Genomic DNA, 11,022 nt, shown 5'->3' on the forward strand with positions numbered 1-11,022 from the left:
AAAACGGCCATGAGTCGCCAAAAGAGTTATGCTGATGTAAGAAGAAAACCGCTAGAATTTCAAGTGGGCGACAAAGTCATGTTGAAAGTGTCACCCTGGAAAGGCGTTGTACGATTCGGTAAACGAGGAAAGCTAAGTCCTAGGTACGTAGGACCCTTTGAAATCACCGAAAGAATTGGAACAGTTGCTTATCGATTAAAGCTACCGCAAGAACTTAGTAGTGTTCACAACACATTTCACGTGTCAAATTTGAAGAAATGTTTAGCTGAAGAGGATGTCGTAATTCCTCTTGACGAAATACGAATCAATGATAAACTTCATTTTATCGAAGAACCTGTTGAAATCATGGACCGTAAGGTCAAACAATTAAAACAAAGCAAAATACCGATAGTTAGGGTTCGTTGGAACGCAAGACGAGGACCCGAGTTTACTTGGGAACGTGAAGATCAGATGAAGCAAAAGTATCCACATTTGTTCACTGATATCGCTCATGAAACAGGTACTACTCAAAATTTCGGGACGAAATTTTCTTTAAGGGGGAGGTACTGTGATGACCCGAAAATTTTTGACTTATTTAAACCAATTCTCTATACGATTTATTATTTTAACACGCTAAACAAAGTCTGTTAGATTGAGTCTCAAAATTTTAGAACTGTTTCATATATACAATTACCTTTGATTACTCTCGACGATTCATGAACAATTATATGTATGTATATATATATGTACAAGTAAAAAACGACTTTCCTACAGTAAAACCCTATTTGCTACAGTAAAACACTATTTGCTACAGTAAACCACTATTTGCTACAGTAAAACACTATTTGCTACAGTAAACCACTATTTGCTACAGTAAAACACTATTTGCTACAGTGAAACCGTATTTTGCTACAGTGTTACAGTGAAAAACGACTTTGCTACAGTGATTTGCTACAGTAAACACTTTTTGCTACAGTAAACACTATTTGCTACAGTAAACACTATTTGTTACTGTAAAACACTATGAGCCTAGGTCTGCTGGTTCTGAGAGATCACAAGCTGGTACTGATTCTACTGATATTGATCAGCAACCTTCTGTTGCTGCTCACTCATCTGAACCAGCTGATGATCAAGATGCTGTGTGTTCTACAACCAGCTATTTGATGAACCAGCATCCGATTGAGCAGATTATTTGCTACAGTAAAACACTATTTGCTACAGTAACACTATTTGATGTCGACAAACTACCAAACAAAAACAGAAAAGGCGGCCATGCGATCGCATGGCAAAAACACTGAAAACTCATGCGATCGCATGAGATACAGTAAACGGAAAAGTAATATAAATACGTCTGTTTTGCTCGACGAATTATCACATATTTTTTTCTTCAGTAATAAAAATTTATATTTAAATTATAATTATAATTTTAAATTTAAGTTTAATAATAATAAAGTATATTCGAGGGTGTTTTAATTCGGGTTTTAAACCACTTTAAGCTAAGGAAATATTGGGTATTGTTCGGGGTATTGTTCTTGAATCCAAGGCCAACCATACAGTCGTCTACCATCATTACGTCTACGCAATTTGCCTACAATATTAAGTCTCAATATTGAACTGTGAGTTTATAGTCTCCCTTTTTAAATACTTTAAATATTTTTGGGCTGAGAATATATGCAATTTATTTTAAACGCGATAAGACACAAGCACATACTAAATTCTACACTGAGTTAAACCGAAAATCCCTTAGCTTTGGTAACTAGTAGCTGCCAGTACATAGGATATGGACTGGTGGGCGCGAATAATTGTATATGGATCCATAGGGCTTGACATCCCCGTCCGAGCTAGAGCACTAGCCTTTTAACGGACGTATGTTATTTGAGTTTAAGACACGTTGGTTTGCATGTATTAAAACGAATGGGGTAATTATCACTATAGCGTTAAGTTTAGTTACCAGGGTGCTCTGTTACGTAGAATCTATTGATAAACTTTTGATGAAATCTTGTGGTCTATCTTTATATATGTTTATGACTCGAGCAATTAAACCTATAACTCACCAACATTCGTGTTGACTTTTTAGCATGTTTTATTCTCAGGTCCTTAGAATGCTTCCGCTGTGATGTGCTTGTTGCCTGCATGGAGTCTCTCATGCTTTGTACAAAGTTTATTGCATTCAAAATAAAACTGCGTTGTGTAATAAATAATTGGACTGTGATGTCAACCTGTAAATTAAAGACTTATGTATTTCGGGGTTTTGCTTATACCTAAGCACTCGCCCACATGTTTATAACTTTCTATGTTTAGAAAGTTACTTATTTTAATGAATGCAATATTTTATCAAAACGTATCATATAGAGGTCAAAACCTCACTGTGGAATCAATGATTAATGTGCCGCGTCAATAGCGATTTTGACGGGTCGTTACAGGGTCAATTACATTCATTCAAGGATAAAATAGTCAATGAACCAATGGGTAATGTGTTGAGTAGGGACAAGGATATCTTGAACTCTGAATTAAGCTATTCAGAGATTGTAAAGAGCACAGGCAAAATAAATATTCTTAACTCATCACCTTTTTCCCCATCACCTCTTAACAAAACCCCTTTTTCTGTGCAAAAAGTTGCACCAACAAATTCTGTTCCTATTCAAGTCAATCCTAGTAAAGTACAAAACAACTCACATACTCCCAAAGTGCCCATCATCGATCCTACACATTTAGAGCATGAAGCTTGTGCTAGAAAAGATTACAGAGCTTCATGTGCAATCACTCGTAAAAACATTCAAAAAGATAAGGAGATAAATGCTAACGGTTTCCAGTACTCACCTCCAAAAAGTCCCGTTAAATTAAACAAGACGAAAGCTAAAAAGAAAGCAGTGAACGAAGCAATCGTTGATGCTTCAGTGTTATTCGAGATTGATGGTGATATCGACAATGAAGACGCCTATACAGTTTCAGAAAATGATAAAAACAATATAGAAATCGACAAACCCACTGTCTCCAAAAAAGAACAAAATAAAACTGACTTACGTTTGTTTGGTGAACTTATGAGTGGCATCGAAGGTGAAGGATTGAAAGCTTACAAAAGAAAGAATGAGAGTGGCATCATGGAACACCCGGGGTCTCGGGATTAAATCTTGAGCCAACAAAGTGGGTTCATAGCCAACTTTCATCAACTTCAATATATAGCAATTCAAGAATCACAAGTCAAGGAAGTGTCTCAACCAATTATGAACGAGATTTGAAAAAATTCAATGTTTCAACATGTACAAGTAAGTTCCATTGGTAGATCCGGAGGGCTACTCTCCATTTGGAAGGAGCTTTTTACACTCATTGATCATTGGAAGAATCGAAGTTGGGCTCATAATGATGCTATTTTCAATTCACGGTTTTCATGCACGGTGGTCTAAGTTGGTTAGGGATTTCAAGTTGAAAGTGTTCTTTTGGGCTTCATATTTCAAATAATGTTTTCGGGCACCAAGCTTATATATGGGACGTCAATTCAAACATTTTATTCAAGGATGCTTAGTAGACGAAAATATGTTTAGTGTGCATTTTCCATTGTCCTGCAATGTTTTTTGCAGTCAATTTCCATTTTTACGCATTGTAATTGTTATCACACAATCAGCATTTTGTTGATTGTATATTAATATATTGTTTCTTTTAGCAAAAAAAAAAAAAAAAAATAGATTTTGACTAAATAACAGAACTTTTTTTTTTTTTTTTAATTTACATATTATTTTAGCATCAACACATATAGTATCGTATATCATATTAATATTGATGCATCATCAGTTAACTAGTACGGAGTATCATTTTAGTGGATGTGGGAATTTGATATAAAATGCATCGACAAATGTATACTCCTTATCACTTTCAATTAGATTGTGGATGCATGAACATTTGTAAATCAAAAGGGATGCTAAACGATAACGATAATTTGTAAATCAAAAGGGTGTTAAATAATAATCAACATGATTAGAGTTTGGATGCATTTGATTTTTGCATATGACCATGGATGCACACCGGTGAGTCGAAGACTAGTTGTTATCAGGATAGAACGTTAATCAACACGGATGCTAAACGATAATGAACGAGAACACGACAATGTTAATAAACGGATATACTACAACTTTAATAAACAAGGTGCGCCACCGTTAATCAATGGGATGCGACCATGTTAATCACCGTTAATCAACGTAATGCGACAACGGTAATTAATGGGGATGTTAAATGATAATGAATGGGAACGCGATAATGTTAATAAGTGATGATTAGGGCCGTTAAAAAATGATGATTAGAACACGATCCAATAATGTTTTATAAAAAACGTCCCTATCGTGATGTAGAAAAATAGAATGTTTGTAGTGGAGCAGATGTACATAAATGATTATCTGCATAATTTATTAAAAATTCATGGTCTGTGATCTTAATTGATTTCCATTAATATAAACTCAAAGAAATGAGTAAGAGAGATAGAGATTATTTGGGAGAAAATTAAGGGGTTCTTGTAACTGACGAGAAAAAGCGAACCTACTCCACAGTTAATTTACATTTAAACCCTTATATATATTATTTTATTTAATAAATGCTAAAAAAATAGTAACCATTAATCTAATTGTTGAATGGCTTAGATGTGTTCTCATCAAAAACTAAAATGAGAATGTTCTCATATGAACACATATATATAATCTTCTATTCTATAATCTTCTATAATCTATAACCTATTATAAAGCACATGATTAATCCACTAATTACTCACTAATTACCCCTTAATCTTCTCTAATTACTTTTGTAATTCCCTCACATTCTGCCATCTGTCAACCTTTCATTCGTATAAAAAAAAAAAACAAACAAACCACGTGGAATGTGAACTACTTCATTATTTCTCTTCTTCCTCCTGTTCTAAATTAGGGTTAACAAACAACCTGTAAATAATCTTAAACATGTTTATGAATCGTAACCCTAAATCAGTACAAATAAACTTTCTATTCTTCCTCCTTTCTACAAATTTAAAATCAACTTATGAATCGTAACCCTAAATCAGTACAAATAATTCGTCACACACTACAAGCGATTAAGTTTTCCCATGTTTAATTATCTCAGATTCATCTGATTTGATTGAAGATAAATCTCAATATGCGATTACATGTAAGCGTTTTCTAAAAACCGTTCATATTTAATCGTGTATCAGTTCATGATATACCGCCGCTCTTATCCAACAATCGCGTTTTGAACAAACGGATCAAAGATCCTCTTGAGAAGTGATCAATCAGATATGTCTCGGTCTCGGTGCTTAGGTAATTATTTGATTATGATTTGTTGTTTTTCACTTTCAGTTGTTATCTAAGTTTATTTCATGAATGCTAAGTCTAGATGTAGTGGTATGCAGCTTTCTAATTTCAGTGTATACAAATGCATACAATTAGGTTTATGGTTCACTTGATACTGTGTTGGTTGAGAATTCCGTGAATACAATTAGGTTTATGGTGTTTGAATCTGTTGAGAAAGCGAATTAAGGTCATCCGGGATTGCCCCTGGGCTACATTGGTAAAATCTATTACGATGAGGTTATGGACTATAACTCGAATAATTCATATTGGTTTAGTAGGGATCACTTTGTTTTATCCGTGAGATATAATGCTTTAGTAATTATTATGATCTGTGACATCTTGCTGGGTATGATTGTCTTTAAGTTTCCGATAATTTCTACGATTTGTATTGTAGTACTACTAAGTTGAAAGAATATGTGTCAAAGATGGAAAGGTTTAATTTTTTTTATAAGTATTGTTATGTTTTAAAGTTTATGTCTATCATATGTTTCATGAATCTTTATGAAACCTGCCGTTTTGTCAACCGAGCAGTAACATGCTTGAACGCTGTAGTGATTGTTTACGTTCATTTGCTGCGTGTAACCGGGATCAGTGGCAAGGATGTCCTTGAGTATGCTCGAAAATCAGAAAGGGATTTAGCATGGGATCAAGTCACAAAAATCGACAACAATTTTGCGAGGAAGCTGCAAATATCAAAAAGTACAAAAGTTGAATCATGACTTGGAACTATCAGAATTATCAAACGTGGATAAAAACAGAACAATTTCAAACTTACTAGATGTCAGATGTGTTAGAATTCAACTAAAGAAAGAAATGTGAAGAAATTTGCCAGCTCACTAACGAAGTGGGGTTGTTAAATGGTGAGTCAAATCGCTCATTTACGCCTGTATTACGCCGTACATAAACCAAGAAAGTCATTTGAAACCGTTAGCTATTTGTGAGAAGGTAATCAACTAATTTCGAATAACAAATCTTTTAGGATCTCTCATCTTGCATATGTAGCTGACTTTTACTTATTTGACAAGGATCCTTTCTAGCCCACTTATATGCTAGACCCATTTTGCTAAATAAAGGCATTTAACAATTTGTAAATATCATTAGATCGGTGTTAATAGATGTTCATAATTTGTCATTGACATTACTTGAAGCGATTTACTTCATTTCGTATGTTTTTTGTTAGCTTCTTTTTGTCATAAAAAGCGTGATTAACGTCAGCAACGTATCATGTAAGTACTCAAGTGTTAGGGAGTAGTTTTGAGGTGATTTCCTTTGGGAAAAGAAAGCGTGTTTGGTCTGTCCCAACTGAAGCTATGAAAGATCACAATGATATTCTAGATTTGCCGCAAGTTATCTTTATTATTGTTGAATGCCATCTATATACTTCACTACTCTATATATCCCGTGATTTAGAACATGATTTTCATTTTCTTCAAATGTGTAGGCAAAATAATACGTAATGTATAAGATGTTCCAGGTGAAAGTTTGCTCATGACCCACTGAATTGCAACTCATGTCCATAACATGTGCCTGGTAAGATTCTTTTTTATGCCTCTTTAAGCTTCGACTTCTTGATGTACTTGATTGTCTTCATGTAATTAAGAAAGTTACAATATCACATACATGTCGACTTGCATATTAATGGAACATAGTGTATGTCAGCAAAACTTTGATCATAATAATGAACTGTTATAATGAACATCCAAGGGTCTAATCAATTTACATGATGCTTAGAGTTTTCATTGACTACGAGCTATCGATGTATGCGACTGCAACTTTGCATCAGTCTCTACAGACCCAAGCTGCACCACCGTAAGCCTTTCTTTTTTTGTGTCTTTGTGTTGGTTTGTTAATAATGTCAGACTCTCTCTCAGGTCCTTGAAGTTGAATTCATACAGTCTCTTTTAATGGTACAATTTACAACCTATCAAATGGGCGATATTGGAAGCAAGACTGGCATTGGCCAGTCACAAATATAGTGTCAGATTCAACGTTTAAGATCACAAAATTTTATCACCTTGGGATTAAAAGAGATGATGCATATATGCACTTGAAGTAAGCTCTCTACTTCTAGAAAAATAAGTTTTTGTTTCAGTGCGTTGTAGTTTTCCATGCTTTGTATTACAGTCATGACAAATGGTTTATCACCAATTATCTGGGCGATTATATTTCTCAACAACTACCTTCACTTATTTTAGTAGACCTGTTAGCAAGGTTCTAAAAGATTTTAGTTGTGGACGCGTCGATGTAAACCTTTGAGGGACGAGTCGGTCGACACGACGTCTTTCATCGCATATAGACCGCAACCCTAATCCATCTATCCATCTGCTATAATCCGCTGATTTCTAGGGTTCGCAGACGTTCTTCGTTTCCCTAAAGAACAATCTGCCCGCTCACCCTAAAAAAATGTTATTTATTGATGACATAATCAGGCTTCAGGGCTTGAGATTCTTTCGCTGTGAATAGTCAGTTACTCAGGTTACAAGTGTCAGAAGCAGAGATCAACAATATATCCCTTTGTTTTCTTTGTAATTCGTAAGCACATCATCTTTTTGCTGTTACTTATGTAATAATTCTATTATTAACATACGTTTTTATAATAATTTATGCCTAAAATTTTGTTGTGTGATTCAGGGGTGAGCCAACTACGAGTAAAATAAGACCTGGAAAATACTTCGCTAACCAGTGTCAATACTAACGTTTACTCAAGGTGTAGTGGTGTTATATGAGGGGGATTTGAGTTAATTCGCAGCTCGAAGAGAAGATGTTGATTTATAGTCCATCGGTGTATCACGAGTGGTTCGTAAAGACAAGGATGGAATAACCAGGTAGAATTATAACACCTAAAGAATGTTATCTACTTTTAGGCTTTAGGCACGAATCGTGCATCCACGTTGTATGAACTCTGAATTATTGCATTATGTGTCCGTTTTCAGGCCTTGTTTGATTGATTGCTTTAGGCAACAGGGGCGGATTTGAGGCCGTGCAACACGTGCGTTTGTACAGGGCCCATAATCTCAAGGGGCCCATAATCCAAAAATATGTAGTACTAATGAAAAACTTAGCATAATTTTTGTATATACAAAAGGCCTATTTTTTGTTGATTGAACAGGGCCCATATGAAAAATTGAAATCGACGGGACGCCCGGCAAGAATCGTGCATCCACTTTGTATGAACTGTGAATTGATAAATGTTTTACAAGAAACTTTAGTGATAGAGTTAGACATTTGACTTTTTACATCGGAATTGGTCATTGAATCTCACCTAAAGTGATTGTGCTTTGGACCCGTTTGGTATAACCCAATAACTACCAAGGTATGATCTATACACCTTCTCTCAAATTAAAAGTTCTACATAATTTCATTGTGACTACTTTTAGTTGTGTTTTTTTTGTTGTATATAATATATATTATTATTATTATTACAAATACAACGCTTGGTACACAAAACACTTCATACACGTAATCTTTGATTGTGTTTTATATCTAAAGGTTCATTGAGGTAATACCCACATATATGAAGAGGCATGTTATGTGTTATACTGTTCAAAATTTGAATGCATATTTAATCTATTGTACATGTTTACATTGTAGGTTCAAGATTTCCGTTCCAGTGGAAAATGATGGTGGGACAGTCTCATTGACACTATTTAGGCCATGTTTGTTTTTAACTTAATGGACTTAATAGAATGAAACTTATTATGGAAAGTCATGGAGGGTGTTTGTTTTTGACTTATTAAATAAGTCACGTCTTAATGAAAAAAATTCAAATAAATGTGAATTTTTAATTGGGTCCTCATTTTTTAGTAACTGCTATTATGACTACTCACATGCAGGGATAATTTAGTAAATTTAATTATTCAGACGGTTATTCAGCACATAAAACAAACACTAATTATTTTTTATCACTTATTCCTCACAGACATCATATATAAATTCAGACAAATGAACTTAATAAGAAAAAAAACAAACGGGCCCTTAAAAGTCATGTTGTCCACTTATGAACTGGACATAGCAATGGGGAAGATCAAGATCAACCAGATTATCTTGATGAGCGTTTAGGTAAGCGGATGCTTTTTAAGATTAAGTTTGCTGGATTTAACCGTGACACTAGGTATTCAACTTACGTGGTTAAATATGTGAAATATGACTCGCATTCTTTGGCAATGTTAAATGAACAATATGGTACGGTAAATTACACGAGTGATTTTGAATTTTAATTTTTGCGGTCAATTGGAAACGTTTACATGTATTTGATCGTTTCCTTTTATCATTAAGCATGTAGATGTAAAATGTGTGACTTAAGATAACGTTTACATGTATTTGATCGTTTTCTTCTATCGTTAACCATGTAGATGTAACATGCGTGATTTAACATATTGTTAGTTACAGATACAACATGTACTTAATGTATAACACATACAATATGTATGAATATTAACATATTACTATACCAACTTTTATAGTCACCGTGCAACGCACGGGCTATTAAAGCTAGTATATATATATATATATATATATATATATATATATTACGGAGTAGATTTTTTTCTCGTATGATGGATGGTGATATTGACTAATATAGATATAGTTGGACAACACTTTAAGGTGTATTAAAATATTTTATCACAGTAGTTGTTTAGGAATTGTTTTTTTTTTTTTTTTTTTTTTTTTTTTTTTTGCATCATATAAATATGTATTATGATTGTGTATGTGCAAGTGTATATGACTTGCATATATAGAGTATATGCACAAATGTGATGTACATTTTATGGGTAAATATGGTAAATAGTATGAGAATGTGCTAAAAAAATCACGTTTTCACCCCGGTATTAAGGTCCAAAAATAAGAAAGATTCGAACTTTATCGGCAAAATACTCACTTCGTCGGTTAGAATTGTAGAACAAGTAATTACGAAGACAGTGCAAAAAGAATCAAGAGAATTGGAGCTAAAACGAAGATTCTAGAGCGAAAACGGTGAAAGACAAGAAATCAAGTTACGATCCAGGAATTTCAGCTGACCAGGCAAGCCAAACGGCCTGCCAAACGGCTTGCCTGGCTCACAAACAGCCTGCCAAACGCCCAGAATAAACGGTCCCTGTAAACGGCTTGGTCTGGCAAACGGCCTCCGCAAACGACCTGCCAAACGGTCTGCCAGCCGTTTGCAGGCAAAATTCTTGCTTATTTAAAGGGTCTTTGTCATTCATTCCAACACACACTTCAATTCACTTCTTTCTCTCTCTTGTACAATATTAGTCATACTTTCAAGGTCTTCGACTCCGTGCGAGAAACCTAGTATCCGGAGAAGAACGCTGAAGATTGTATTAGGAGCGGTCTGGAGTTTGAAGTTGTCTCTCTCTTGTACAATATTAGTCATACTTTCAAGGTCTTCGACTCCGTGCGGGAAACCTAGTACCCGGAGAAGAACGCTGAAGATTGTATTCAGAACTCGTTTAATCTACTGGTACTTCTATTCTTTATCTTTCTATAATGTCTTATATCATTATGTTCTGTGATGTTGTTGCCATGATTAGCGAATATTTATCTTTAGTGTATGCTATGATGTAAGCAGTTATAATGCCAAAATAATGTTATGGTTTGTGTATGTTGTTGAAATGCTTTAAACTCAATCGCTTTTCCAACTAATAGAATGTAGTTATTGGCTCTGTTATTGAGAAGTCGCGAACCCGAATTCAGAGTACACTATTTGTGTCACCCC

General features: G+C 34.5%; 1 long non-coding RNA gene across 8 annotated transcripts; it reads left to right on the forward strand.

The window, feature by feature from the left end:
* Positions 1-4,912: 4,912 nt before the first annotated feature.
* On the forward strand, positions 4,913-9,074 carry LOC139893355 (uncharacterized). Of its 8 annotated transcripts, none has more exons than XR_011774491.1 (7): positions 4,913-5,273; positions 5,859-6,251; positions 6,748-7,358; positions 7,502-7,838; positions 7,938-8,131; positions 8,240-8,619; positions 8,898-9,074. It is a non-coding gene; the product is annotated as an uncharacterized lncRNA (long non-coding RNA). The 8 variants fall into 8 exon arrangements; XR_011774492.1 differs by having other exon boundaries at positions 7,505-7,838; XR_011774494.1 differs by having other exon boundaries at positions 7,736-7,838.
* Positions 9,075-11,022: the final 1,948 nt, after the last annotated feature.

The sequence above is a fragment of the Rutidosis leptorrhynchoides genome, chromosome 2 (genome assembly GCF_046630445.1).
Source record: "Rutidosis leptorrhynchoides isolate AG116_Rl617_1_P2 chromosome 2, CSIRO_AGI_Rlap_v1, whole genome shotgun sequence".
NCBI classification, from domain to species: domain Eukaryota; kingdom Viridiplantae; phylum Streptophyta; class Magnoliopsida; order Asterales; family Asteraceae; genus Rutidosis; species Rutidosis leptorrhynchoides.